Genomic DNA, 27,660 nt, shown 5'->3' with positions numbered 1-27,660 from the left:
CTTTACAGGTGGAGGTGGACACGGTTTGGGGGTTTCGTTTGCTTATTTGTTTTTGAGATATAGTTTCTCGTAGCCCAGGCTGTCCTCAAACTTGTTAGGTAACTGAGGATGACCTTGAACTCCTGATCCTCCAGTTTCACCTCTCAAGTGCTGGAATGACAGATTATGTACCACCATACCCAGTTTATGCCATGCTGGGGATCAAACTCAGGGCCTCAACATGCTAAGAAAGCATTCTACTAACTGAGCTTATATCCCCAGCCCCATAAAAGGAATTTTTGATATTAAAGTAGTCCTGGAAATGTGGGCACATATGACCACCTTAAGAATGGTTCGGTGAGCCTTCAGGATGAGGTTAATCAGGAAGTAGGGTGGATGATGCTGTCCAAAGAGAGATTAGGGTCAAGTTATGGAAAGAGCTTTAAGATGCATCTTGAAGGCAGTTGGGAGCCATGAATGATCTTTAAGTGCAAGGGTTGTTCTCAGATGTACATTTAAGAATGGAAAACTGGAGGAAATGCAGATTGTAACTGGGGTGCCAGCTAGGAGTCATTGCAGTGGGGTCCTCTGAGATACTGAAGCTAAGGACACAGTGAGGGGGAAGGACATCTGTGAGGAACTCCAAGAGGGCCACAAATTGTAGGAGAAGGAACTGAAGCTTATGAACAAGGAAGACAGTACCTGAGAGTAAACAGTGAAGGACCATTGGGAGATGAAAGCTGAACGCCATACAGAGTGTGGGGAAAACACTCGCTGCAGGTGGGGCCAAGAGTCAGAAGTCACAGAGAACTGGTCTCAGTGCCAGGACTCCTGGGACAGACCTGGGGAAGCAAGGGCATCTATCCTTCTGACCGTCCTGTTGCTGAGCCGGTACTTTATGCCGTTTACTTGGCTCTCTGATCAGGTGTCTGCTCTGCCATTGAACTCCAACATCAAAAGTACAATGCTGACATTTGCTTCTCCCCAAACGCTAGTATCAGCTGCAATCATGTTACGGCAATGTCTGTAACAACAGTACTGATGATTTAAGCTATAAAGTACTTCATATTTTTAAAAACACTTTAGCATTTGCTCAACAAACATCTCTGGACCTCATGAATCATGGGAAGTAACTGCAATCATGAGAAATGTGTGTTGTGGAGTCGCTCTGGACCTCATGAATCATGGGAAGTAACTGCAATCATGAGAAATGTGTGTGTGTTGTGGAGTCAGACTACCCGGGAGTTCTGATTATGTAACCCCCTCACTGTGTGTCCTTGGGCAGGACTCTTAACTCCTTTCTGCCTTTTACTCATCTATTTGATAGAATGGTATCAACGGAGCGATGACTGAATCAGTTAATTTGTGGAAGCATCCAGAACACCTGAAACTGAGGTGATCAACATACTGACTTCACTTTCTCTAGGGGACTCTGGCGAGGCCTTGTGGGTGGGTTTTTGTTGTTTTAAACTTTTGATTTTATTTTATTAGTGTTTTACCTGCATGTATGTAGGTGCGCCACATGCATGAAATGCCCATGGAGGCCAGAAGAGGGCACTGGCTCCCCTGTAACAGGAGTTACTGACAGTTGTAAGCCACCATGTGGGTGCTGGGGACCAAACTCAGGTCCTCTGCAAGAGCAGCTACTGCTCTTTACCATCTCTCCAGCCCCCAGTGGGGTGACTGTAAGGACAGCTCTGTATGAGAGAGTGGGGGAAGTTTTAAAAGGTACCAAGATGGAACATAAATTCATAGTATTTTCATTGAGAATTCAAACTTTCATGCATTTGTGGCATAGAACATGTTTCAAGGCTTCGTGTTTCATGAAATGGCTAAATCAAGCTGCTGAATCTTTGTTATCTCACATAATTTTTGTGGGAAGAAAACTTGAAATCTGCTTTCTCGGTGATTTTCCAGCATGCATACACTTCCACTAACTGTGGTCTAGTGTGTGACGGAACTCTCGAATATAGTCTTCCTGACGTGTGTGCCCTTCATCCGATGGCTCATTCCCATGCTCCACTCCCAATGCGTAGAATGATAAATAAAATCTTACGGAATTCTACCCTCTCAAACAAATGAAAATAAATCGGGAACCCCAACATTCAGGGCATACACATTCTCAAAGGTTATATGCTCATGACTTGTTCCTTTTTACTATGTACTGGCCTTTATCGCCTCTTTAATAATTACTAGATGACATTTTCCTTCTCATTTCCACTAGAGTGGAACCCACATGAAAACCAGGCTGGCCCTTTCTGCTCCCTGGTGTGTTGTGGACATGTCTGATGAATTGTTCCCTTGATTAATACACTATGGAGAGATTCCTCTGCGGTCATGGTTAGTAGGGGTTCTAAATGTCTCTGGTGTTTAGGTGCGGATTTCTTTAGGTTTGGGAAATTTTATGCTGTAATTGTACTGAGTAAGCTCCCTTGTGCCTTTAGTTTTTAATCTCAGTTCTTTCTTCTACCTGGGTGTTCTTAAATTTGTCTCGTCATATCCCAGCATTCTGGGGCACTGTGGTCACAATCATGGGCTGCTTTTCTTGGATACGTGGGTGTCGTGTTTCCCCAACCTTGCCCCCACAGCCCCCCATACCCTTTCTTCTGCTTGGCTGAGTCTGTCAGCAAGGCCTTTCTCCGTGATTTGTATTTGATTCATTGACTCTTTAATCACTAACATTTTTTATCTCAGTTTCCTTGGTAAACTTTGAAGTCATTTTTCATCCACATCGTTGGTTTCCTCAGCCCATTTTTCTGATCTCACCTCTGTGTTGGCTTTCCTCTCCAGGTCTTAGACTGAATTCACCAGCTTTGAACTCTCAAGCCTCTTGGCTACAATTTTTATAGTAAACATTTGAAGGCTACACCTGGCATTTTGCCCATTTCTAGTATCTTTAAATTCAGGAGTCGAGGAGTTATGATCTTTTGGAGGGGTCAGGTCACGCTGCTTTGTCATGTGTTCTCGTTCTCTCTCCCTCCCCCTCCCTCTCCCCTCCCTGCCCCCTCTCCCTTTCCCTCTCTCCCTCCCCGAATTTTGCACATCTGTTGCTCTGATATCTCTTCCACTTTAATCTGGGGATCTTCTCTTGAGGACTCAATCCCTAGCACCTCAGAGAAGCAAGAATGAACTGCTGCAACAGGGATACGAACACTCACGACTGGCTAAAGGCCACTAGCCAACCTCAGTGACACAAGCTTCAAGATGAGAATCAGTATAAAATGCACTATGATGACAATGACCATCTGCTTAAACATGGAAATAGCAACTAAGATAAAGAGGACAGGAAAGAGGAGACACAAAAGGGAAGAGGGTTAAAAGGAGGAAAGACTGAGGATGTGGGGAGAGGGCCAGAGAGCAGCAGAAAATCAGAAAGCAAAAACCAGTTTCTCAATGAGGGAGTTCAAAAACTTAGACAAACGTTAAGAAAGGGATGAAAAGCAAAACCACGAAGTTTTTTAAAGTAAGATAAAATAAAAATAAAATAAAAAGTTACTAAAACTTTAATGGAGGGGGAGGAAAAGGGAAGTGTGGGCCCAAAAGGAAAGAAGGAAAAAGAAAAAGATTATTTGGTAATTTAGGGACTATATAAACCAAATAAGATGGCGATGTGAAAGGGAATCAAATACTAAAGTGTAAGATGATTAAAAGACATGGTAAAGTAAAACCACAACCAAAAGGAAAAGGAAAAAGAGCCGCAGAGCGCAGGACTTCGAGCATCTCCCACGCCGTTTTCCATAAGAAACGGTTATTTCAGGAAGATGCATCCTCTGAATTCAATTCCATGGGAAATGCTGGGCTGAAAACTTCATCAGTTGAAATAACATGCAATATAGCTCATGAAAAGTAGGAAATCCATCATGACACTCTACTCCTCAGACCTGTTTCAGGACATCAACTTACTACTATTGAGTACATAGCTTTAGATTGAAACTATATGTTTGATATCTCAATTTTTAATTAGCATAAAGAAGCCAGCTTCATTGCTGCACGTTCATCACATGTGCGTTTGCTTTATCCTCTCTTAACCTTCGCCCCATCCCCACCTAACTGTCCTTTCCACCCCAAGTTCTCCCCTTTCTACCTGAATGTCCAACGTATCCCACTACCCTGCAGTCTCCCTGCCTTGAAAATGCTTGTTCCCTTCCCCTGATCTTCTATTTGCATGACCTATCCCTACCTTTGCTCTGTAGAAATACATATATAAAAACTGTAAGCAAGAGTCCAAAAATGAGTGGGACCATGGGATGTTTGTTATTCTGAGTCTGAGAAACTTCATGAAATATAATACATTCTAGATGCCTCCACTTTCTGGAAAATCTCACCTTTCTTTACAGCTGAATAAAATTAAATTGTGTTAAAAAAAAAAAGAAAAGAAAAAAAACAGAAAAAAGAGGAAGAACAAAGGGTAAAGAAATAAAAAAAGAAGGAAAAAAAGGCCCCCAAATGATGGCATTTTAGAAGATCTTGCTGGATCCTCAAAACTTAGTGTAGATGCTGGGGAGATAGTTTAGACAGTAAGTTGTTTTCAACAGAAGCATGAGGGCCTGAGTTCAATCCCCAGCACATACATAAAAAGCCAAGAGCAGTGGAACATGCTTGTAATCCAGTGCTTCCCACAGCTTGACTAACCAGTCTAGAAAAATCAGTGAGCCAAGATCCCAGAGAGGGATCCCATCTCAAAAAACAAAGTAGACAGCACTTGAGGAACATCACCCTAGGTTGACCTCTAGCCTACACACACACACACACACACACACACACACCTGCCGACTGCCAGTTATATGGACAGAGAAGGGGGGTCAATTGAGCTTGTGGACTCTTGTCTTTCCTATGTAGAGACAAAAAGGCCAAAACCTGAGGGACATGAAAAAAAGCAAAATTTCCCACTCTACCAGGAGGGCCCAAACTGCCTAAAGCCTGATCCTATAACTTGTGACGCCCTGTACAACTGCAGTCTAACTTTAATGGCCTCTGGCTCCTCATCCCAAATAGCCAGTCTTAGAGAAAAATGGTTTTACAAAATTTGCTAGTCAAGGGTGCTGGAGAGTTGACTCAGCAATTAACAGCATGTGCTTCTCCTGTAGAGGACCTGGGTTCGCATCTCCATACCCACATCTAGTGGCTCACAGCCACCTATAACACCAGTTCCAGGGGATCCAATGCCCTCCTGTAGCCTCCACAGGGACTGCATGCATGTGGTACACAGAAACAGGCACACACATACACACACACAATTTTTTTTAATAACAAACTTTTGTTTTAAAACATTGCCACTCAAGATAGTGAGCTGCCCTCTTGACCTCTATTCAAATACAACCCACACAATTAGTTCAGGAGAGAAAACCAGTTAACTTCTAACTGCTATCAAAAGCCCTAGCCCTCTAAAGGCAGGATTCTCTGAGAATTTGCCTGCTGTGTTTGTCTGCTATACCTTTTTCTTACTAAAACCTTTATATCAGTTTGGGTCTGGTAAATGCTTAGACCTGCACACCCGGGGCTCATCACTCTGGCCATAACGCTGTGGTTTATGCTGGTGCTGAATCTGTACTGGACAAGTATCTGATGTCTGCCAGAGCTGTGTTTTCTAGTAGCTTCCTTTCTATCATGCCATGGATCTGTGGTGGACACAGTTTTGCAGTCTGTGTCTGGGCAGGCTCTCTCTCCTTTCCAAGCTTGCACCCCCTGAGGTATGATTAGTTCCAGCTCAGATGCCTCCCAAGAGTGCTGGGAGTCTGGAAAGCAGCCACAGCCCCAAGATGTGTACAGGCAAAGAACCTGTCTGCAACACACTTGAGATCTTTTAAGTGTTAATTGTCCGATGAAGGGGTGAACCTCAAAGTCAGCTCTACTGCAGAGAACAACAAATTCGTGGCTCCAGAGTCCGTCACCCCCACTGACCTCAGGCTCAAAGCTATCAAACGCCGGTGTTATTCTGGGTTGGAGAGATCACTGCACCTGAGCAGAGCCTCCAGCAGCTGCCCTTTCCAGCATGTCAGAGTCCAGTCAGCCTGCCCTCCACAGCTGCCTCCCCTGCTGTTTCTCATCCAGGGTCTGCAGCAGATGAAATTCAGGCTCCCTGACTGTGATCCAGGCCCCCAGCATAGCTCAGAATTCAGTAACAGATTCCTCCCAAGCCCGGTCACATGGAGGGACAAATTGTGATTCCTAGCCACTGATGAGCCACCTACTGGGGTGTCTCAGTCTCACCAAAACTCACAACTGCCTCTGAGGCCTGTGAGAGCTGTGGCTTGTCTTGTGAACAGTTAGGACCTCCCATGCCCTTCCACCAGGAAGCCTGTGGCTGGAGTTGTGTCCCTCCTGGCTTCCATTTTTTCAGTGCCTGGCTTTGTCTCTGCACCTTCTGGAGTCCTCACACTTCCTTTGTGAATTTCCCAAGCTCCTCCTCTCCTCCTCTCTTTGGAGCAAAACATATTCTTTTACTCTGTGACTATTCTCTGTAGGAACCCAGTCACATGGGGCAGTGTCTGGGCCACTATGTCACCCAATTCTCCGTGCCACATTTTGTGTGTCACTCACAGGCACAATCAGGCTGTGATTCCTCCTCTTGGCTGGTCCCCATCATGCTGCAAATGAACATGAAGCTGCAGGTTCTCTGTACATACTGATTGTAACTCATCTTGTTTTTCAAACAACTTCAAAATTTGGTTCCAGATCCTTGAACTGGATCCCACTCGCCTTTCCTCTCTACCAACCTGAAGTACTTAGAATCAACTGAGCACATCTAATAATGCACATCTATGTGCTAATGTGGTTATCAAGAGTCCAAAGAGAGTCACTAATATAAGCCACTGAGATTCAAAGGGGAAGGCCACTGAACTGGAGAATCAGAAAAGCACAGATCTCCAATGAGTGAGCGAGAGATGAAGTTCTGTCCAGTGACCATACGACACTCAGGAGAGAGGGGGAATTTACACATGGCATTCAGCTGTGACAAAGCCTGGAGATAGGGTGACTTTTTCAAGGTCATATGACCAAGTAGCAATACCAGTGGGCTAAAGAAGAGAGCACCCAGCTTTCTGAGAAATTCCATATGGTCAGGACTGCATAGACCCTACACCTGCACAGCAGCCTGGTCAGCACTTGGCCCGCACTCTGGGTTACGGACTACAGAGAGACTACAGCTCATCTCCTCATAGTGTATAACCACCTTGCACCCCACGCTCCAGCATCTGCTTCCCGGCCATCAAAGCCCAGTGCTGAGCAGATGGGCCACATCCCAATTCTGGCAGACACACAATCTCACCACACCCCAAGACCCTGCAGCTAGCAGCAGAGAAGAGGGCACGATCAGTGCCGCACAGGTGCCTTCTCTTCCTTGGCTGCATCAGCAACATGCCATCTGGGGCAGCAGTGACAGGTGACAAGCCTCAGCCCCCACAGAGCTGGGCCTCCTGTAAATACCCAATGCTCCAAATCGAAGAGTGTTCACAGTGGTTATTATGAGAAAACATACTCCCAAGTTTTCTCACATTTACATTACAGTTCAGCATTGTATTCATTTTCTATTACATATTTGGAGCTATGTCTATTGGGGGCTCTCTCTTCCATGTGTAAACTTTTGTTTGAAGTTTAATATGGAGTGTAGAAAATGTATACCTGTCGCCTGCACTTTTAGTTAAAAATCATTTCTTGTTTGCTTTGTATGAGGGGGTGGTTTGAGATGGGGTCTTCCTGTAGCCCCAGCTACATTATGTAGACCAGACTAGCCTGGATCTGATAGAGATCCACCTGCCTCTGCCTCCTCAGTGCTAGGATTAAAGGCGTGCACCTCCATGCCCAACTTTCTTTGCTTTGAGACAGGATCTCATGCAGCCCAGGCTAGCCTTCAACTCACTCTTAGCAGGGGCCAACCTTGAACTTCTGGTCCTTCTGCTCTACCTCCCAGGTGCTAGGATGACAGGCACCCACCCCCACACCCGGTTTATGTGATGCTGGACTCGAGCCTAGGGCTTTGCTCATGCCGGGCAAGCACTTTACCAACTGAGTTACATTCCTAGCCCACAGCTAGAATAATTTTAAGAACAAAGCTAGAGAGATGGCTCAGTGGTTAAGAGCACTGGCTGCTCTAGCAGAGGACCTGGATTTGATTCCCAGCACCCACATGGTGACGAACAACCGTCTGTAACTCCAGTTCCAGGGCATCTGACACCACCTTCTGACCTCCACGGGCATTGGATGACACGGGTACCCTTACACACATGCAGGCAATACATGCATACACATAAAATAAAAGTAGTAAATATTAAAAAGAACAAAAATATTTAACCCCGGTGGTGGTCTAGCCACATTTTTGTACCAAGCAGGAAAAGCAAATTGTCAATTATATTGTTATGGTATTTTGGAGTTTACCCAAACTATTTCAGAAACTACCTGGGGTGGGAATGAGAGGAGTAGCAGTCTCCTGCGCATTCTCTGGGCTCCTCTGGGGAGTGCTGCATCTTCTCAACTCTTAGCTGCTGGGAACTGGGTAAGTCTGAGTCCTGGGCATGGTTATATGACCTGCTCTGCTGCCCCCTGAATTCTACCCAACACTGTCAGCACAGCCAGTGGCCGGCCTCAAAATAGCCTCATGCCTAAAGGACTTATATTTCAGGTCCCTCCAGTCAGGAAGGGCTAAGAAAGTTCACCAGAGATCGACTGAGAAACACAATAGCAAAAGAAAAATGGTTTAAAAACTCAGTGTCAGGACAGCACTCTGTTGAGCTCTGACTCTGCGTAGGATGCAAAGTGCTGCTTGTAACTTGGTGTAGTCAATCAGCAGAGATGGGGGTTCTTAATTTTTTCTGATTAAGCCTGTGTGTGTGTGTCTGTCTGTCTGTCTGTGTCTGTGTGTGTCTGTGTGGGGGCATGTGTGAGTGCAGGTGTCCTTGGAATACAGAAGAGTGTTGGATTCTCCCTGGAACTGGAGTCACCCAGTGTGGGTGCTAGAAGTGAACTGGGGTCCTCCAGAAGAGCAGTGTGGTGGTTTGAATGACAATGTCCCCCATAGGCTCAAGTATTTGAACACTTGGCCCCCAGCAGTTGGCGCTGTTTGGGGGGCCATGGAATCTTCAGGAGGTGGCATTGTGCTGGAGGAAATGTGTCACTGGGGCGGGTTTGAGAGGCCATAGTCTTGCCCACTTCCTGTTGGTTTTTGCTTCACTTTTATGAAAAAAGGCTCGCCACTGCCTGCCACCTCCTGCCACTTCCCCACTGTGATGGACTCTTCTCTCTCTGAAGCTGTAAGCCCAGATGAACTCTTCCTTCTATAAACCATCTTGATCATGGTGTTTATCACAGCAGCAGCAAAGTAACTAATCCAAGCAGTACATGTTCTTAACCACTGAGCAATCTCTCCAATCCTGAACCTTGTTTAATTTGTGCTTAATGACACACTGCTTCATATTTTCCACAAGTAATTACAGCACTCTAGCCAAACTCTAGAAACACTAGTCAAAAATAGTCTAACATTTTCCTGATCTCCGGTTACAAGAATAACCACCCCCCTAGGACAGGGCTGTTGACTCACTTTTCTCTTAACTGGTCATCAGCTCACAAATCCACAAATCCAGCCGTGTCTCTGCCTTGCCTGTAATGCCACCACACACTCTCATGACATTTTAACCCTTCGCACAGCAAGCTCACTTTCTTCTTTGTTTTTCTAGAAGCAACTGTTGTCAATTCATTAATTATTTCAGTCACTTCTCTCTCTGTGAAAAAATAGCAGAAGCAGCTTACAGGAGGAAAGGCTTACTCGGCTAACAGTTTCAGAAAGATTTCAGTTCCTGGAGGTAGGGGAGGCATAAGGCAAGAGAGAACTGCTTGGGGGGAGGGGGGAGGTTCTTCAACAGAAGCACAGAAACGTTGCAACTAGGAGCAGGAATAACCTTCCAAGTCTCACTCCCCAGGATCTGCTTCCACCAGCCAGGCCCCATCTCCTAAAGGCTCTACTGCCTTCAAAACAGCACCACAACCTGAGACCAAGCATTCAAGACACGAGCCTGGAGAACATTTCAGATTCAAGCCATAACATTACCAATGAGCTTGCAGTCCGTATCACCATAGCCTTTGCCTAAGGGGGCCTGTCTAATTGCTGTGGCCTGGACAGGGCGGGAGGGTGCACCCAGTGTGCATGTGTTGGAGGCATGGTTGTTTGTTTAGGATCCTGGAAGGCAGTAGAAACTCTGAGAAGCACAGCACAGTCATTAGTCACTGGTGGTGCTGCCCCCAAAGAGGGCTAATTAATTCTCGTGGAACCCCAGTTAATTCCCAGCAGAGGAACCCTGGTCCTCCCGACTCTGACATTCTTTCTCCATGTATTGCTCCCTCCTACATGCACCACATCATCCACCGAGGAGAAATCTCACCAGAACAGAGCTGAACTTAGCACCACGTTCTTGAACCTGCAATACTGGGGCTGGGATCTAAATAAACTCTTTTCTTCGTTCAGTATGCAACCTGGGAACTCGCAGTCCACTGTCACCTGCATTTACTCTCTGTGACACAACAGTCTCTCCTGACCCGGGGTGTGTGTGCGTGTGGGTGTGTGCATGTGTGTGCGAGACCTGGTGCATATGTGTGAGACCCCAGTGTATGTGTGTGTGTGTGGGTGTGTGCATGTGTGCATGTGCGACCCGGTGCATGTGTGTGTGTGTGTCTGAGACCTGGTGCGTGTGCATGTGTTTGAGACCCCCCCCAGTGCATGTGTGCATGTACGTGCGTGTGTGCGCGTGTGCATGTATGCATGTGTGTGAGACCCGGTGCATATGTGTGTGCATGTGAGACCTGGTGTGTGTGTGCACTGTGCATGTGTGCACGTGTGTGTGCGTGCATGTGCGTGCATGTGCGTGCATGTGCAATTTTTTATACAATTCCTTGCTATGTATCCCAGGATGGTCTGGAACTTATGATCCTCCCACCCCAGCCTCACCAATGCCAGGATTGCAGACATGTGCCACCACGCCCCACTATCACAACCTTCTGCAGTTAGGAATGCTGAGTAGCATTTCGACACTGTTTTGAGGGCCATTTACAACAGTGAAACCACCAATGAAAAGCACAAAATCATGGCACTAAATAAACCATGAAAAGGCTTTTGGCAATATATAAGTATGTATGTCAGAATTTTAACTACAATCCATTTTTAGGGGCAGCTTTTCTTTGCCTTGATTTTTGTACCTTTTATATTAGCTGAGTTTTCTTTATTTATATAAATGAGTTTAAGGAAAGGGGAAAGATGAAGACACTGAAAGGAGAGCAGAAGTCACACAGTGAGGTACAGTGAGGTCAGAACTGACCCAAACAGTAGATTTCAATAACTAAATAGAATCTCAACTAAAATTTTTACAAATAAATCGTTTCCTTAAGGGTGGAAAACGACATGCAGGTTTTAGTCATTGAAAGGAGGAGGCTCGTAGGAAGCAGAGTTCAGGTTTATTTTGTCATCAACACCATTTTCCAGTCAAAAATAGCACCTAAGAGGGGCTGGGGACATGGCTCAGTTGGTGGAGTGCTTACAACCACAAGCATAAGGACCCGAGTTTGATCCCCAGCACCCATGTGAAAAGCCAGGAAGACACTTGTAATCCCAGTGCTGGGGGACCAGGAACACCAAGATCTCTGGACTCACTGACCAGCCAATGTAGCCAAATTGGTGAACTCCAAATTCAGTCAGAAAACCTGTCTCATAAAACAAGATGGAGAGCTTTTGAGGAAGATGCTCGATGTTGACCTCTGACTTCTACACGAGCACACGCATCAGACTCTGGGCTTGAGGGCCTTGGCATTCAGAAACTGGATGATTTCTTTAATCCCCTGTGTTCAGCAAAGGGAAAGCGCCAGGCCCTCAAGGTGGGTTATCTGTATGCCGATATGCTTAGATTGAGATTTGGACAATTTCTCCAGGTCTGAGTTAACTCTCAGCTGGAAGGAACTTTAACTCACTTTAAAGGAAATCTCCAAGCGTGGAAAAGCAGTTAGGGAAAAAACTGTGGAGCTCCACTCTGGCTCCTGGCCTTTGCTTCTGCCATATCGGGGTTTTAAGACCATTTCCCAGGATTTCAGAACAATACCGCTATGGCTTATTCTGCTCAGGATGCTATCTGGAATAAGCAACAGAAATTCAGCATTGTTTTGGTAAACATGGAAGCAATAAAATTACATTCATCTTATGCAATGCCATTTCCCCATAAATCTTTCTTAACAGGTACAATTTATCTGAGTCAATATTTCCTGTGTTCCACCTACAATCTACCCACATCTTATTAGTTCTAAATCTGATTCTACAAAACAAAAGATAGATCTTCATGTGGAATGTTATTGCACAGAAAATACAGTCATTGTGGCTTGTTATTTTTGCATCTTGGTGCCTAATATAGATCACCCAGGTCACAAATCTGTTAAGCAACTTAGCCCATCTGTGTATAGTAGGAGAGGAAAGGTCCAGAGGCACAGCCTGATACACAAACACCTTCACCCCCGATGCTTACACACCCACTCAACAAGTTTCTTTTTTAATATTTTATTATTTTTATGTGTATGTGTGTATTGCCTGAACATAGGTAAGTGTACCCATGTCGTGCAATGCTGCAGAGGTCAGGAGAGGATGTTGGATCCCCTGGAACTGGAGTTACAGACAGTGTTAGCTGCCATGTAGGTGCTGGGAATCGAACCCAGGTCTTCTGCAAGAACACTCAGTCTTCTTAACTGCTGAGCCATCTCTCCAGCCCCTCAACAAGTTTCTTTACTGAGAGCCTATTGAGTGCAAAACACTTGAGAAAATCTATAGAAAAAGCAGAGATAATAGATTATAGATAGATCAACAGATGATAGATGATAGATAGAGATGATAGATAGATAGATAGATAGATAGATAGATAGATAGATAGATAATTAGGCTGATAGATGATATATGATAGATGGTAGATTGATAGGTGATAGAGATAGATGATAGATAATACATAGATAGATGAGAGATTATAGATAATATGTAGATGATAGATAATAGATAGATTGTAGATGATCAATATATATCTTTTATAAAGGAGATAAATAGTTTATTCTGAACTATTACCATTGCCCAAGAACAGAGATTTGGGTCACTCTACATTCCATGTTCCAATGTGGTAACAGTTTCATAAACTTTTATAGTAACAGAACAAAGAAAGCCATAAATTAACACACTTTTCAAATGCGTTGTTGGGTACATTTGGTAGACAGGTTACAGCAAGGTGGGGAGAGCGCTGCTGCAGGCCTCAAATGCTATCTGATGACACTCTTAGCCTTTTGGTTGATGGAAGCTAAGGTTTTCTTAAGTTAATCCATTCCAAAAGTTTTTTGTCTGTTAGTCACAGGATGTTAAATCAGACACAGAGGTGGGCAAGGAGTGGCTATTTAGGGGGCTAGAGATGGTAAATGGTAATTAGGCTCTGGACCTACAACATTCCAAACTCTCCATAACCACTGAAGTTCTAATCAGTTATCAGCCTTACAGGAGGTTTAGTTGAAGATGCAGGGGTTTTTTCTAGTAACTTTCATTTACACTTCCCCTGCTGGCCAATCATCATGGTTTGTACATGCTGGGGTCCTATTTTATTTATTAAATATTAATGGCCCATGTTGCTAGGGTCTGATGTAGGTAGCAGACAGGGAGAGCAGTCTTCAGGGGAGAGGAGTAGCTGGTAAAGCCGGTGAGGGACGCCTGGATCATCTCAAAACTATCAGCCATCACCATCTAGATCTGACTTTTCTTCTCATTTGTTCTCTGTAGCTGATATAACATTTACATGAAACATAGAAGATTATTATACAAGAACATTGTGTGGCCTAATGGAATGAAGGTAACAGGTGAAGGAAATACACATTTTTAAACAACCAAAATTTATTTTTAAGTCTATATTGACTCTATGATTCCCCCTGTATTTACAGTTATTTATAATCTGAACTATCTTATCTATATTTGGAATATTTAAACAAATCCCATCTTTTAGTTTTTCTTCTGGCCAGTTTAATTTCATAGCTATAACCTCATGTGGAGGACTAGCTCTAATTCTAAGAAAGATTGGTATTTAATATCTAAAGTAGTATTAACTCTTATCTGTGGACACTAACTTGATATTTTTATTATATTGGTATCATACCAGTTTGGAAATGTAAATAGAACAAACTAGATAATGATACCATATTTCTTTAAGCTTTTTTTAAAACAGTATTTTCTTCATTCATGTACCAAATATTAATGGCAGTGATAGAAATGAGATCAGACCTGTTAGAAATCAGAATTCTATAGGTCTTGTAGACATAACCAACTCTTACTTTGTTTTAATGGTTAGAAGTCAGCTGGACCTACGGAAAGAGTCACCAGTGTTTTCCACTTCCTTTTCTTAGCGTTTAATTAATAATAATTAAGCTAAGTGCACTATATAAGACACTTAAATATTCATTTATTAATTCTATCATCAATACTTAAGGTATAAATCATCATAAATATTATTAAAAAGTTTTGTCTTTCATACAATTTAATAAGAGTAAACTCAGATCTTTGGGTTTGTCTAACTCAAGTAAATAGAGTTAAAGTTATTTTGTTAATCTAGTCAGTTAATAATATATATGTATATAATGTCATGTATGGACCATCTGGTTGGGGTAGACACACAGTAAATAAACAAATACACAATTTCAGACTGTGAAGGCAAAAGTATTTACTAATAGAAAAGCAACCGGAACAGAAGAGGAACAGCTGGGGCTCTCAGAAACAGTGCTCACTCAGAATCCCCAAGGAATGATGCTGAGCTGAATACAGACAGGGAGAGAAGGAGCCCGCCATGCCAACACGGAGTCCATACTGCGGAAAGGGAGGCTCAGATGTGAGTGCGTCGGAAGGCTTGGCACGCCCCGTGTGACTGGATCACACAAGAAAAAAGCAGGACGGAGGGGTGGTAGAGAAGCACACAGGACAGAGAAGAATTCAGATTTTAAGAATAGGAACCCATGGACCAACTTTGAGCAAGAAAACGCTGCCGTAACTCCCTCTCTTAGACTATAGGCCTGGTTGTTGTAGGGCATAGATGAACAGGAAGGAGAAATGCTGGCAGCTTGAACCAGCTGTAATAGTAGGAACCAGAAGTGAATGGTTAGAGAGAGGTTTCAGAGGCGGAGGCCTTGAAGATTATCTCCATATAGGAAAGCCCAGTGAACTAGAGAAAGGAGCCGGATGTCAGTCTTAGATGTCAGTCTTGGGAAACCAGGCAGGTCATGTTATCATCTCCTGAGCTGGGGAAGAGGGATGGAGCACACGCTAGGGAAGCGATCACAGTGCAGTGCAGAGATCTGTTGAGACAAACTGAGCTGTGGGTGTGTAGTGGGGACCTGAGTAGGGTCAGGTGGGGCGTATGTGTCCGGAGCTGGGAGATGAGGCTGGAGACAGAAATCACTGAGCCACAGGTGGGGTCCAGAGTCCACAGAGCTGGGAGGGAAAGAAGCCCGGCTCCTGGCAGTGCCCCGTCACTCCAGCGGCTGGGAACCGGCAGAATGAGGGGCCTCCAAAGGATAAGAAGGCGGGACCGAGGAGGTGGCAGGAGAAAGTGAGAGAGGTGGTGACGGATTCCAGGGGAGGCGACCCAGGAAGTGCGCAGTCGGTGGTGGCCGGATATGGGAAGAGCGGAGGTAAACTGAGGCTAAAGGCGTGTTCCTACCTTAGAAACACTCTACATCAACCGGAAGTTCCAGGGGAGACTAAGGTTAACACCCAGCTGCAGTGTATGAAGGGTAACCGGAAGGTGAAGGGAGGAACCATAAGCCAAGGACTGGGAAGCCTTTGCAGAGAAAGGGGCACGTGATTGATGAGCTGCTCAGTACAGGATTAGTCAAGTAATCGAGTGGAAAGCTGATGGTGGGGAATCGATGAACGACTAGAAGGGCCAAAGCCAAGGACTGGGAAGCCTTTGCAGAGAAAGGGGCACGTGATTGATGAGCCGCTCAGTACAGGATTAGTCAAGTAGTCGAGCCGGGAGGTGCTGCGTACCTGCCCTCTGAGTTCTGCGGAGGCCAAAGCAGGATTGTTGGCTCAGGACAAACCTGGGCTATAGAGAATTCCAGGTTAGCCTGGGCTACATAGCGAGACCCTGTCTCAAAAATTCAAACATAAACACAAAGATTCGGGAGAACTGAATCCTGAGTGGAGCAAGGGAGAGAGGCTGATGGGAGCGGGGGGTGGGGTGGGGGGGGCTTCACGGCGGAGCACAGGGACCCTTCACGAGGTGCACAGGGGACCTTCATGGGTGGAGCACAGGGGACCCTTCACGGGGAGCACAGGGGACCTTCACGAGGTGCACAGGGGACCCTTCACGGGGAGCACAGGGGCCACAGGAGCAGCGGCTACGTGGATGTTGGGGAAGGCAGAACCATCAGCTAAGCCACGGAGATCTCTGGGAGGTCTGAGAGAGGTGAGGACGGGAACCGATTGTTCCAAAGAGAACTAGAGACCGGGAAAGGGTGGGTGTTGAAAGCTACAGTCGTTCTTTAATAGGACCCGGAAAGTCAGGCTGTGTGGTTCTCCATAGTAACATTAGTGACATTTGGCAGCAGAAAAAATAGTTGTTTTCACCCAGAGCTGGGACGATGAAGTCAAGGAGTCACGGTGCCTGTGAAGAGGAAATAAAATGAAAGACTGACATGAATTTAAGAAAAAGCAGCAAAAATGGGGTTAGAGGCTGACATAAAAAGGCAGAGTCACCGCATCAGAGGATCTGGAAGTAGCAGAAAAAATGTTGCACAGAGAATTCTAGAATAAATAAGCTTCAAGGTAGTGCTGCTGATCAGGACTTGGATGTTTGAAATTTAAGATTCTTAAAGGGAGCCAGGTGTGGAGGTACACATCTGTAATCCAAGCACTGGGAAGCAGGGGCAGGAAGCCTGCCATGAGTTCAAGGCTAACCTGGGCTCCAGAGTGAGACCCTGGCTCAGAAACCAAACAAAACTCTAAAGTGATGTGTAAATACCACCATAATCTCATTTAGGGTGTGGCCAGGAGAGTGGGTGATTAACATAAAGAAGCTGGATTGAGCTTTCCAATCCTCATAACCTTCTGTAAGAGAGTGAAACCAAACGCACCACTGTGAGAGGTGGAGCAGGAAGTTGAAAGCTCTGTGGGTCCTATTGTACCTCTGCACCTGATAGGAGTGTGGTTGGGAGAACTGTTCAGTGAAGACCCTTTCATTTTCTGAACAAGAGGGAGCTATCATAACAAGCTGTGGTAAATGCTATTTTATAAGTAAAGCAAACCAATAAAAATAGTAAGTGATGAAGCCACAATTAAATCCCTACCATTGATTTATGCCCTTGAGTTCTTTCCATCACCACCAATTTATCATTTTGCCAAGCAAACACAAAATCTACATCCCATTCATCAGAAACACATGACTCCGCATAGTTTCATCTTTGCACAAATAAACTGGAGGCACACAAGGGCATGCTGAATTATAAACTGATGTTTTTATCAATTGTCATCCAAAACAGCATTTGTCCTTAGTACTCTGCCATTATAACATTAGATTCTTGGGTTAAAGAATGGGGTTGAGGGACTTAGGATGTAGCTCAGTTGGTACAGTGCTTGCCCAGTATGCACAAACCCCCAAATTTGACCTCGAGCACTTTATAAACTGGGTACTGTGGTACATTCTTGTAACCCCAGTACTCAGGCAGTAGGAGCAGGAGGATCAGAGTTCAAAGTTACCCTCAGCTACACAACAGCTAAAGGGATTCATGAGACCCTACCTCAAAAGAAAGAATAGAGATCCAAACATGTATTATTGAGTATTCATGCCCTGCACAAATTTTCTTAACACTTCAAGTGCAATGCACATTATGAATGATGAGAGTTCTCCTTGCCCTCCTCAGAGTGGCACACGTGTACACTGAACTAAACTTTCCAGAAGTAGAAGCAGAGGTCTGAATGATCATTCTGCATGCATGCTTGGACCACCGTGCCAACACAGACAAACTGAAGAATCACTGCGACCTTGTGGAAATCAATCAGCAAAAAACAAACTAAATTTAGAACTTCAAACATGAAAGGCAGAGAGTAGCTGTGGTTCTCCTTTGGACCCAGTCTGGAGTATGGGGGGCGGGCGGGAATTCTGACTGAATTGGTATGAACACTCTTAACCTAAACTGTAACCTGCTGTTCACAAAGTATATAGTCCTTATCAGGTAATGGTGGTGTCCTCTTATAAAATGGCAACAAAATCAGTCACACCAGCACATGAGAGTGCTCATGCCCACCTAGAGCTGCTGTCCCTTTAAGGCCACTGCTGCTGTGATGAGACCAATTAGACCATCTGTGAGTTATCAACGTGCCCTGCCCAGGGCCAGCTGTGCCAGCCCGCCTCTGCCACACATGGGGTGAGAATGCACAGGCAGGCGTCACCCAGCCCTGTCCATTTTCTCCTTTCAAACGAAGCCACTTCCCATCTCTTGCTGGCCTTTCATTTATAAAGACAGCCTGAGCTACAGCGAGGGCATCTGCTGCAGGGCTTCACTTGCCGTCCCACCTCTCCTACAACCCCACCACATCCTCAGGAAGTGGTTGTGGCCAGCTTTGTATTGGGGGGCGGGAATCTGCGTGTTGTGTGCGTGTGTGTGTGTGTGTGTGTGTGTGTGTGTGTAGGGGTCTGTGTCAGTATCTGGGTGTGTCTGTGTGTCTCTCCTCAGGAAAAAGGAGATGGCTGTCTTTTCAGATCTTCACAAATACCTTTTAAACATGTGAACAGGTACCCTAACTACTTTGTGACAACTGTAGGATTATCTTGAATTGCTGTTTTGCTTTCCTGTTTTCTTATTTAAGTATGTGCCCTTCTCCCATTTTTCCCCAGCTATATTTTATTTTTTGAGAGAAGACACTACAAAAAACATCTTTCCACAATGTATTGACTATGAGATTTGATTTAATATATAAAATGTGTTACATTCGAGGCAATACCAAATAAAAACAAATGGTCTGAAAAGACTCTTATGCTACTGGCATAATTTTAAAGAGTAACTTAAGAATCTGGGCTTGAGATGCAGCTCGTTTGGTAAGAGTGCTTGTATAGCATGCACTAAGTGAGCCCTGGGTTCAACCCCTAGCAGTATAAACTAGGCATAGCGGCACTCACCTGTATTCTAAGCACTCAGGAGCAGGAGGAGGAGGATCAGAAGTTCAAGGTCATCCTTGACTATATAGTAAGTTTGAGGCCAGCCTTGGATCTATGAGATGCTGTCTTTAAAAAATAAATAAATAAATAAAAGCATCTAAAAACCTCCCAATCTGCTTCTAGATCTTTACCTGAAGAAATAGCTTGCATATGCACACCAAGATGGTGGGCAGGACAGCACTGTGTCATCACTGGTGCTGGGAGTGTGTTTGGAAGGGAATAGGAGTTAGCAGTAAGCAGCAGGGAATGGCTCAAAACTTTACAAACTTCCTAGAGTGGCAGCTGGGGGTGGGGGTGGGGGGTCCAGTGGCTTGGCCTGCAGGGTATGTCTGGAAGTTTTTCTTTCCCTCCTTATGATGTTAATGCTGCATCCAGAGGCCAGAGATAGCACTCACCCTCTGCAGTGCCCAGGGTAGCCCCCAACAGAGAATTATTTGGCTCCACAAATCAATAATGCTGAGGTCCAGGGACCCTGATGTGGATATTCATCAGTAGACCAGTAACTGTAATGTGTCCAAAGAATAGTCTTAAAGTGAATAAACCCATGTGTGTCAAAATGGTAGCTCTTAAAGTATCATGTTGATACAGGGGAGAACAGAGTCCCCCTAGAAGGTTCTTAGTCTATTAAAAGAATTTAAGAATGGACCCAAACAGAAGCTTTAGGACAATTTTATTAAGATTTAAGGAAAAAGTCCTCAGAGCAGGCAAGTCATAAATCTCAACAGCTGCCTTGAGGAGGTGAATGGAGGGGAGAAGGAAATGCAGTTTAGAGCTGGCATGGAGGTCAGATATGTGGGGCATGGGGCAGCCCACAGTGTTAGGGACAGTGTGGTTAGAAAAGCGGAAAGGGGGAGATGATGCTTTTCTGAATTCTTCAGGCAAAACTTACAGAGATCACTTGTCCCAATCCACAAGAACTGCACTGGGGGGCAGTGGAGGGGGAGTTCACCATCTCAAAGCACATTAGGTCTGTAACCCAGTTCACAAGACCTGCACTAGGTTGTGTGTGTGTGTGTGTGTGTGTGTGTGTGTGTGTGTGTGTGTTGTTCACTGGCTCATAGCACACTAGGTGTTCTGCCCATCTCTCTCGCATGACTTAAGGTGAACCCTTCTTCCTAGGCCTGGTCCTGTGACCAACTGATCTGGCAAAACTAGAAAGTTGGATCTTTCTCCAGGCCAGAGAATCTTAGCCTCTTGACCAGTTTTCTGGGGGGTGTTGCTACTTTTAGCAATGTTGAGTGAAATGTGAACATGGTCACGATAGGCACAGTAGATGCGTATGTGCCAGTGTGTTTGAAAAATTCTTAGCTAGGCAGAGACCACAACTGGGAAGGTGTGAGTCAAGTTCAGGATTTCAAGATGTTTCTAGGGTAGAGTGGAGAGTAATGGACTACAGAGGATAAGTAGGCTTCAAATGTAGGGTCCTCATTTACATCTGTAAAAGCAATCAGTATTTCCTGGAGCCCAGATAAATGTGGTCTATCTTGTGGCTACTGTTAGCAAGATGTGGCAAAAATGGCAGGGCTGGCAAGATGGCTCAGTGGGTAAAGGGGTTTGCTACCGAGGTTGAGGACCTGAGTTCGATCCCAAGGACCCACATAGTGGAAGGAGATAACTGAATCCCATAGGTTGTCCTCTGGCCTCCATGGGGTACATACACACACAACATATAGCACACACAAAATAATAAATAATAGTATTAAAAATAAATACAAATCAAATTCTTAAAAAGTAATTGGAAACTGGGGCTGGAGAGATGGCTCAGCAGTTAAAAGCACTGGTTTGGCTCACAGCACTCATATGGCAACTAGCAATTGTCCTTAACTCCAGTTCCAGGGGATCCAACACCCTCTTCTGGCCTCTGTGGGCATTGCACAACACGGGTACACTTACATACATGCAGGCAATATATTCATACACATAAAATAATAATTTTTAAAAAATAATTAGAAACTTTGGGGTTAGAGAGGTGACTCAGCAGTTAAGAGCCCCAGCTGCTCTTGCAGAGGACCTGCGTTCAATTCCCAACACCCACATGGCAGCTAACAACTGTCCACAACTCCAGTTCCAATGGTTCCAACTCCCTCTTCTGACCTCCATGGGCATTGCACGACACTGGTGCACTTACATACATGCAGGCAATATACTCATAAACATAAAATAAAAATAATCAAACGTTTTTTAAAGTAATTAGAAAGTGGATGCAGTTGTGCATGCCCTAGATCCCAGCTCTCAGGAAGCTGAAGCAGGAAGATCACAAGTTCAAGGCCAGCCTGGGCTATATGGCAAGTGTGAGGCCAGACTATAAGATCCTGTCTCAAACGTAAATAAGCAATTCTTGCGTGTGCTCTTGAAGAAATGCCAATGACCTGTACACGGAGCCAGCACCCCACAGACCTCTTCATCCACCCTCTACTAGCTGTTTTTCTTACTGTGACTACATACCTAACAGGAAGTGGCTTAAGGGCAGAAAGGTTTACTTTGGCTCACGGCTTAAGAGGATGCAATCCACTGCGACAGGGAAGGCATGGGTCACACTGTGGGGCAGCTCTCACATTGCATCCACAGTCAGGAAGCACAGTTAAGCAGAGACACTCAACTCGCTTTCTCTTTTCTCCCTTTTTAATTGTGTGGGATGGTGCTGCCCATGTTTGGGGTGGGACTTCCCTTCAGTTAAACCTCTCTGGAAACACCTTCACAGACACATCCAGACATGTGTTCCATGGTCATTCTAAATCCTGACAAAGTGACACTGAAAATTCTCCAGCTTGTCAACCCACAGCCCCTGTGAATGGGCCTGGCAATTAGGTCTTGGCTCAGATCTGGGGTCAGTCCCACAGGTGTGTCCCCCAATCCCCTTCTCCCCTCTCTGTCTTCACCCACAAAGGCTCATTCAAGATAACCAGGCCATCTACAAAACAAGCCCCGAGTGATGGACACAGGCTTGTGCCTCTTCTCTGAGATGCCAGTCCCCGATCCGCACACACCCTCTGCAGCAGACCAATCCTTTGCACAGGACTCTAATCAACATGTTTTGTCCTTTGTTCTAGTCACTTGGAGACACCACAGGCTATGGTGTCCGATTCCTTCGGTTCATATCCAGACAGGCTCTTTCCAGGTCTCTTCCCAGGAATATCCTCTCCCATGTCTCCAGATATGCAGATAGGAATTTAAACATGAACAGACACACTAAAGCAATTTAGTCAAAGATTTTTTTGGTCTGCAACTATTTATTAAGCACTTACTCCTCACATACAAACTCTGACACCTGGGTCACCCACCTCCTCAAAGCTCTTTCCTCCCCTCCCCATTAAGACTGATTTCCTCAAGCTCAGCCCAGCCCATCCCATCCACCTTCATAGTTTGCACTTTGCAAATTGTATCCCTCAAAGATTTTAAAGCCATAAATTCTTTTTAATTTTTACAAAAATTATTGAGAATTTCATACATGCATATAAGGTGTTTTGATCAAATCCATGCCCACTCCCTCCCCTCCAACATTCCGCCCTCTGAAGAGGTAACCCTAAAATATTTTAAGGATTAGATACAAGCTCCCAAATACTTTTGACATTTTTGGCCTTTGGAACAGAGTGTGTTGCTAACAGGCCCAAGGACATTTTGACCTTTAGCCAAGAAACTGGCTACATTTCTTTGGGGTCTTTTTACCCTAACTGCCTAGCGAATTCCTACCTCCTATTCTTATCACACCATCCTCTGAAGGGGTTACCCAAATTGTCAATAGGGAATAGGGACACAGACCACTCTTCTTCCATGCTGAACAGGGACGCAGGGTGAGGCAACTAGAGTACCCCTTCAGTGGGTCTAGCTAAAAGAATCCTAAATTGTATAACTCTTGTCTCTAAGGGGAGAAGAAAGTCCTTGAATCATGAATAGAAGATGTGAAGAAATGAAGGCAAGAGTAATTAGCATTAGAAGTTGTAGACAGGGAACTAGAAAAAAGTCAGAACAGGGCAATTTTCAAATGTTCATATGAGAGTCCATTGGAATTTCTTGACAAGGGCTTCCAAAAGCATCCCTCTATTGGGTTCCTCTTCATTTTTCTTTTGTCTTCCAAGGCTGGACTAGTTGGCTGGGAAGAGTGGCTGGATATTCAGGTGAGGGTCCAGTGACCCTGCTTGGCACTCCCAATGAATGAGCACAACTGTCAACAAGCCCAATTGTGACTATGTTTAGCGATCAGACTCAGCTGAAATCATGATGATGGTAGTTATTTCATGCAGAAGGGACTGCTGTATAGCATTGTCTTATTAAAAGGACCTGGAATTTAAAAGGATTTGGTGCTGGGGGCCACATATGAGGGAGAACATATGGCACTTATTTTTCTGAGTCTGTGTTACTTCACTTAGTATAACAGTTTCTAGATCCATCCATTTACCTGCAAATTTCATTATTTCATTAAAGCCATAAATTCTTGAGAGCAATGTGAAGATTACACTCTACATTCTAAATGCAGGTTTAAATCACGCCAATGATTTTGGCTAAGGTGGGTTCAGAAAGTTTTTGTTTTCTGTGCTATGTATTTTAGAAAGTGAAATCCAACATATTCTTGGCTGGCAACACTCAGAAAAGCACAGTGGGAGGTGTGGATTTCCAAAGGTCGAGAAGCTGTGCTGTCAGGACACCTGCGTTGCCATTTCACCTCCCCAAAGGGCTCTGCACATCCTGCTGAGAGAGGATGAATGTTGCCTCCTCAGACAGCAGACCTGAACTTTCTCTCAAAGACCCTCCTGACTGATGTCTAAATTCCCCACAACATTAAGTCATCAACAGCTGAGTACCTATCTCACCGAGCAAATGAAAGGGGAACCAGTCAGTCTGATTTTCCCACATCACCCTTATTTTTGCATGAGTGAAACGAAAAACAAATCCGATGATGCCTTAACATCCAGCAGCTCAGCAACAGCCGCAGTTACCTAGAGGGTCTGCTTAGCTCTGGCAACACAGACAATAGACACCCCCAAATCTGCTTCCCGTTTCTGCTGTTGTAAGCATGCAACCAACCCTTTAGATGATGCTGAAAGTTAGTCTGTCACTTGCAGTACAAGCCCTCATCAGCTTTGAAAATCTGCCTTTTAATGACCTTATCAACCAGTTTTCCATTCCTAGTGTGTCCTGGATTTACCCAGAGTTCATCAGAACCATGCGATACGCTGGTCATTACTTTCCCATTAAAGGGTGTATGACATAAATGCATTTTCAGGTACACTGAAGAGTCCTAAAAGCTCACATGGCCTCCTGAACAGGATCAAGGTGAGAAAGCCTCCCCCCTGACCACGCCCCCATCCGCCTCCTTTGCCCACACTCAGAGAGCCCTGGGCAATCTCAGTATGTATTGGACATACTTGATTGCCCATTTATTATTCTCTTGTTTTTTCCCCTCCCTTTCTTGGTAATCAATATGACCTTTATTTTTTTATTGAAGTAAATGCTGGATCATTTCAGGCCTGATTTTTCTGATCTGAACCCAGCACAATACATAGGCAGCACCCACTTGGTTCAGAGATGATAGGTAAATCAAATCCAAATCAGGAGAAAGCATCAGGACACAGACAAAACTCCAGTGGGATAGAGTTTATTGGCAGGGAAAACACATGGGACAGTCCCCAGTTTGGAATGGAGAAGCTGTCAGCTTACAGGCTATTGGCTGGGGGCTTGAATAGGGGGGTTGGGGAATGCAGAAGGCAGGAAAACATGGTGGGGTTTTTTTGTCTTTTTGAGACAGGGTCTCCCTGTAGCCCCAGCTGGCCTGGAACTCACTATGTAGACCAGGCTGGCCTTGAACTCATAGAGATCCACCTGCCTCTCCCTCCTGAGTGCTGGGATTAAAGGCATGCTCAGGAAAACATTTTTTAAAAAACAAGTTGTGGGGGAGGTGTTCATTGATGTAGGTCCAGGGCTTATCAGGAGAAGACAGCCTCTGTCAAACAGCCCTCTTCTGTCAGCCAGGATCTGGGTCATGGGATAAGGGGTCTACACATTGTGAAACTTATTGGGGGAAGTAGCTTGTACTGAGACAGTTCCTACATCAGTGGGTCTGGGGTACAGAGGCCTGTTTATCTTCTAAGATCATCAAAGACGAAGCAAGCTGTGCCGAAACAGCTCTTGTAGCAATCAGGTCTCGGGTCATAGGTGTACAGAGTCTGTTTCGTGTCTGCAGGAGGTGAGGGTGCTCATTAACCCAGTTCCTGTAATTCCAGAGGGCTTGCAAAACCATGAGGCCCTGTTGCATTGGGGAAGGGATTGCTGCAGATCTGAACCCTAACAAGAGCAGTGTGCCTGTAACAGAATGGGGCGCCTGCCACCAGGATGTGGGCATTCCTCAGACACATGGCTCCGGGATTACCATTTAGGCACATGGGCGACTCCCCTCCCCAAGTGCCTCACACCACACCCCAGATCCACATTCCCTTTGGGACTCTGGAAGTTCACTAAAGACATGCTTCCAAAGGTTTAGTTAGATAACTTGCATCTCAGAGAGAGAGAGAGACAGAGACAGAGACAGAGAGAGACAGAGACAGAGAGACATAAATAGGGTATAATATAAAATTTCTAAGTACAAATTCAAAGTATTTTAGCACAGAGTTTTCTGCTTCCGTTGCTGTCTTAGCTCCTACTGCTATAACAAAACACCACACACTGGATAATTTATAAAGAACAGAGGTTTATTTTCACACTGTTCTGGAGCTGGCTCATGTCAGAGGAGGGCCTGCTGTGTGGATGGATTGTCTCAATGTGACTTTCCCATGAGGGGGTGTTTCGGGGAAGCTTAGCTTCCTCTGGTCCCTACTGCAGACTTGGATCTTGTGCTGTCAAAAGAGAATTCAGACGGGACACAGTACCACACACAAGGAACATACACTTCTTAGAAAGAGTGGGTTGAACCAAGCTTCAAGTGCCCCAGTCTTAGAATGTGTGTGTAGGCTTATACTGCCCTCCCAACTGCCCGCTTCCTGTGCCTCCTTCAGAGTGGGTGTTTCCAGGAAAATGTGCTTTGCTTGAAAGCCCATTTTACCCCCATTTCCATCTGTTATAAGCAGATGCGTGAAGACTGGAGATGGAGCTCAGTGGGGGAGCACTTGACTTCAGGGCCCTGAGCAGGCCCAGCTGGAGAGACCAGTTACCCGTTGTGTCCTGTTTGGGTGGCCAGTCCCTCTGAGATTTAACCTCCCGCAGGAGACAGCAGCCCAGGAAAGGACCAAAGGCTTCAGAGCCCCTTTATAAGGGTCTTAATCCTGTTCTTGACAGCTGAGTCACCCCCTGAAGTCCCATCTCTTAACATGATGACAGTAGAGAGTCAGTTTTAACCCAGGAATTTCAGGGCAATGTCAGACCAGAGCAAACCCCATCCTGGCTTTCATTCTAGACCTCTCTTCAGACAGAGCCTTAGGAAGATACAGGGTGTCAGGACCCAGAGAAGGCTAAAGAGGAAACGTCCACTAAGCACATTCCACGTGCCAGGCATCGGGTCCATTCATTAGATAAGGAACCTGTGGAGCAAGTAAGAAAAGTTCAAAGACCAAGATGGCCTGAGACAACGGCTCTGTGAGAAGTGAGGAAAGGCATTCTGGAGCCCTGAGGACCGGAGCTCCCATACTGTCATCTGTAATGCAAAGAAAGGCAGACATCGTGGGCCCAGTGCACATCCCTGAAGCCAGGAAAGGCCTGGGGGACCCAGCTCTGGACTAGAATGGAGAGGAGGTGGTGGCCTGTCCGGGAATGTTTCTAGAAGTGCAGGGCCTCCTTTGTCTCCATTCAAGACTGCGATGCACGGTGCATGGTGCCGTCCTCCTCTAACCCCACAGTCATCACAGATCCATCCAGAATGTGCAGACAGCAAGGACGGGCAGCTCACTGCCACACCAACAGCTCAAGTGGCCCAGAAATGTCCTACAATTCTAAATTGCCCATCCCCTCTCTCCAGGATCTGCTTTTTCCTTGTCTTTTTGACTGAAGTTTTTACTAGAAACTCTTCTATAATACAGCAGAGATTTCCACTTCCAGGGGCTTCCAAAGCCATCATCACACAAATTCAGGTAGAGAGAACTGTCAAAACAAAGTGTGCTCCTCCTTGGCCACCAGACATTAACATTACAACCTGAGCAGGGAGTTCAGTAGCATGGGGCAGCTTCTGGCTTTCCGAAGAAAACGCCAAATCATGTGGAAATAAGCAGGCTATTAAAAATGGTCAGTGGCTCATCAACCAATACTCAAGGCCAATTTACCAAGAACATCTCTACAAAACCCCTTGATTTAAGACGTTCCCATATTCTTAGTACTGTCTGAACAAATGGGGATCTAACTCCCCACATCTAGCCAGGTATCTGACACCCAATATGTTTTACATGAGTGTTGTGTAAATGAATTCATCAGTAAATGAAATCACTTACCAATGATTCCATCATCAGAGACCATGTTAAGCCATAAAGGAAAGGAGACTAATTTTTTTTAATATTCAATTTTTTTTGTC

The 27,660-nt window shown here is 45.1% G+C and overlaps 1 protein-coding gene across 1 annotated transcript in view; it reads left to right on the top strand.

Annotated features, from left to right (window-relative positions):
• Positions 1-27,660, top strand: part of Kcnmb2 (potassium calcium-activated channel subfamily M regulatory beta subunit 2) — a 277,623-nt gene that overhangs the window by 181,962 nt on the left and 68,001 nt on the right. The window lies entirely within an intron of this gene.

Source organism: Nannospalax galili, unplaced genomic scaffold, assembly GCF_000622305.1.
Source record: "Nannospalax galili isolate Female #2095 unplaced genomic scaffold, S.galili_v1.0 scaffold179, whole genome shotgun sequence".
NCBI classification, from domain to species: domain Eukaryota; kingdom Metazoa; phylum Chordata; class Mammalia; order Rodentia; family Spalacidae; genus Nannospalax; species Nannospalax galili.
The sequence above is the reverse complement of the archived record's forward strand: the minus strand, read 5'-3'. Positions and strand labels throughout refer to the sequence as shown.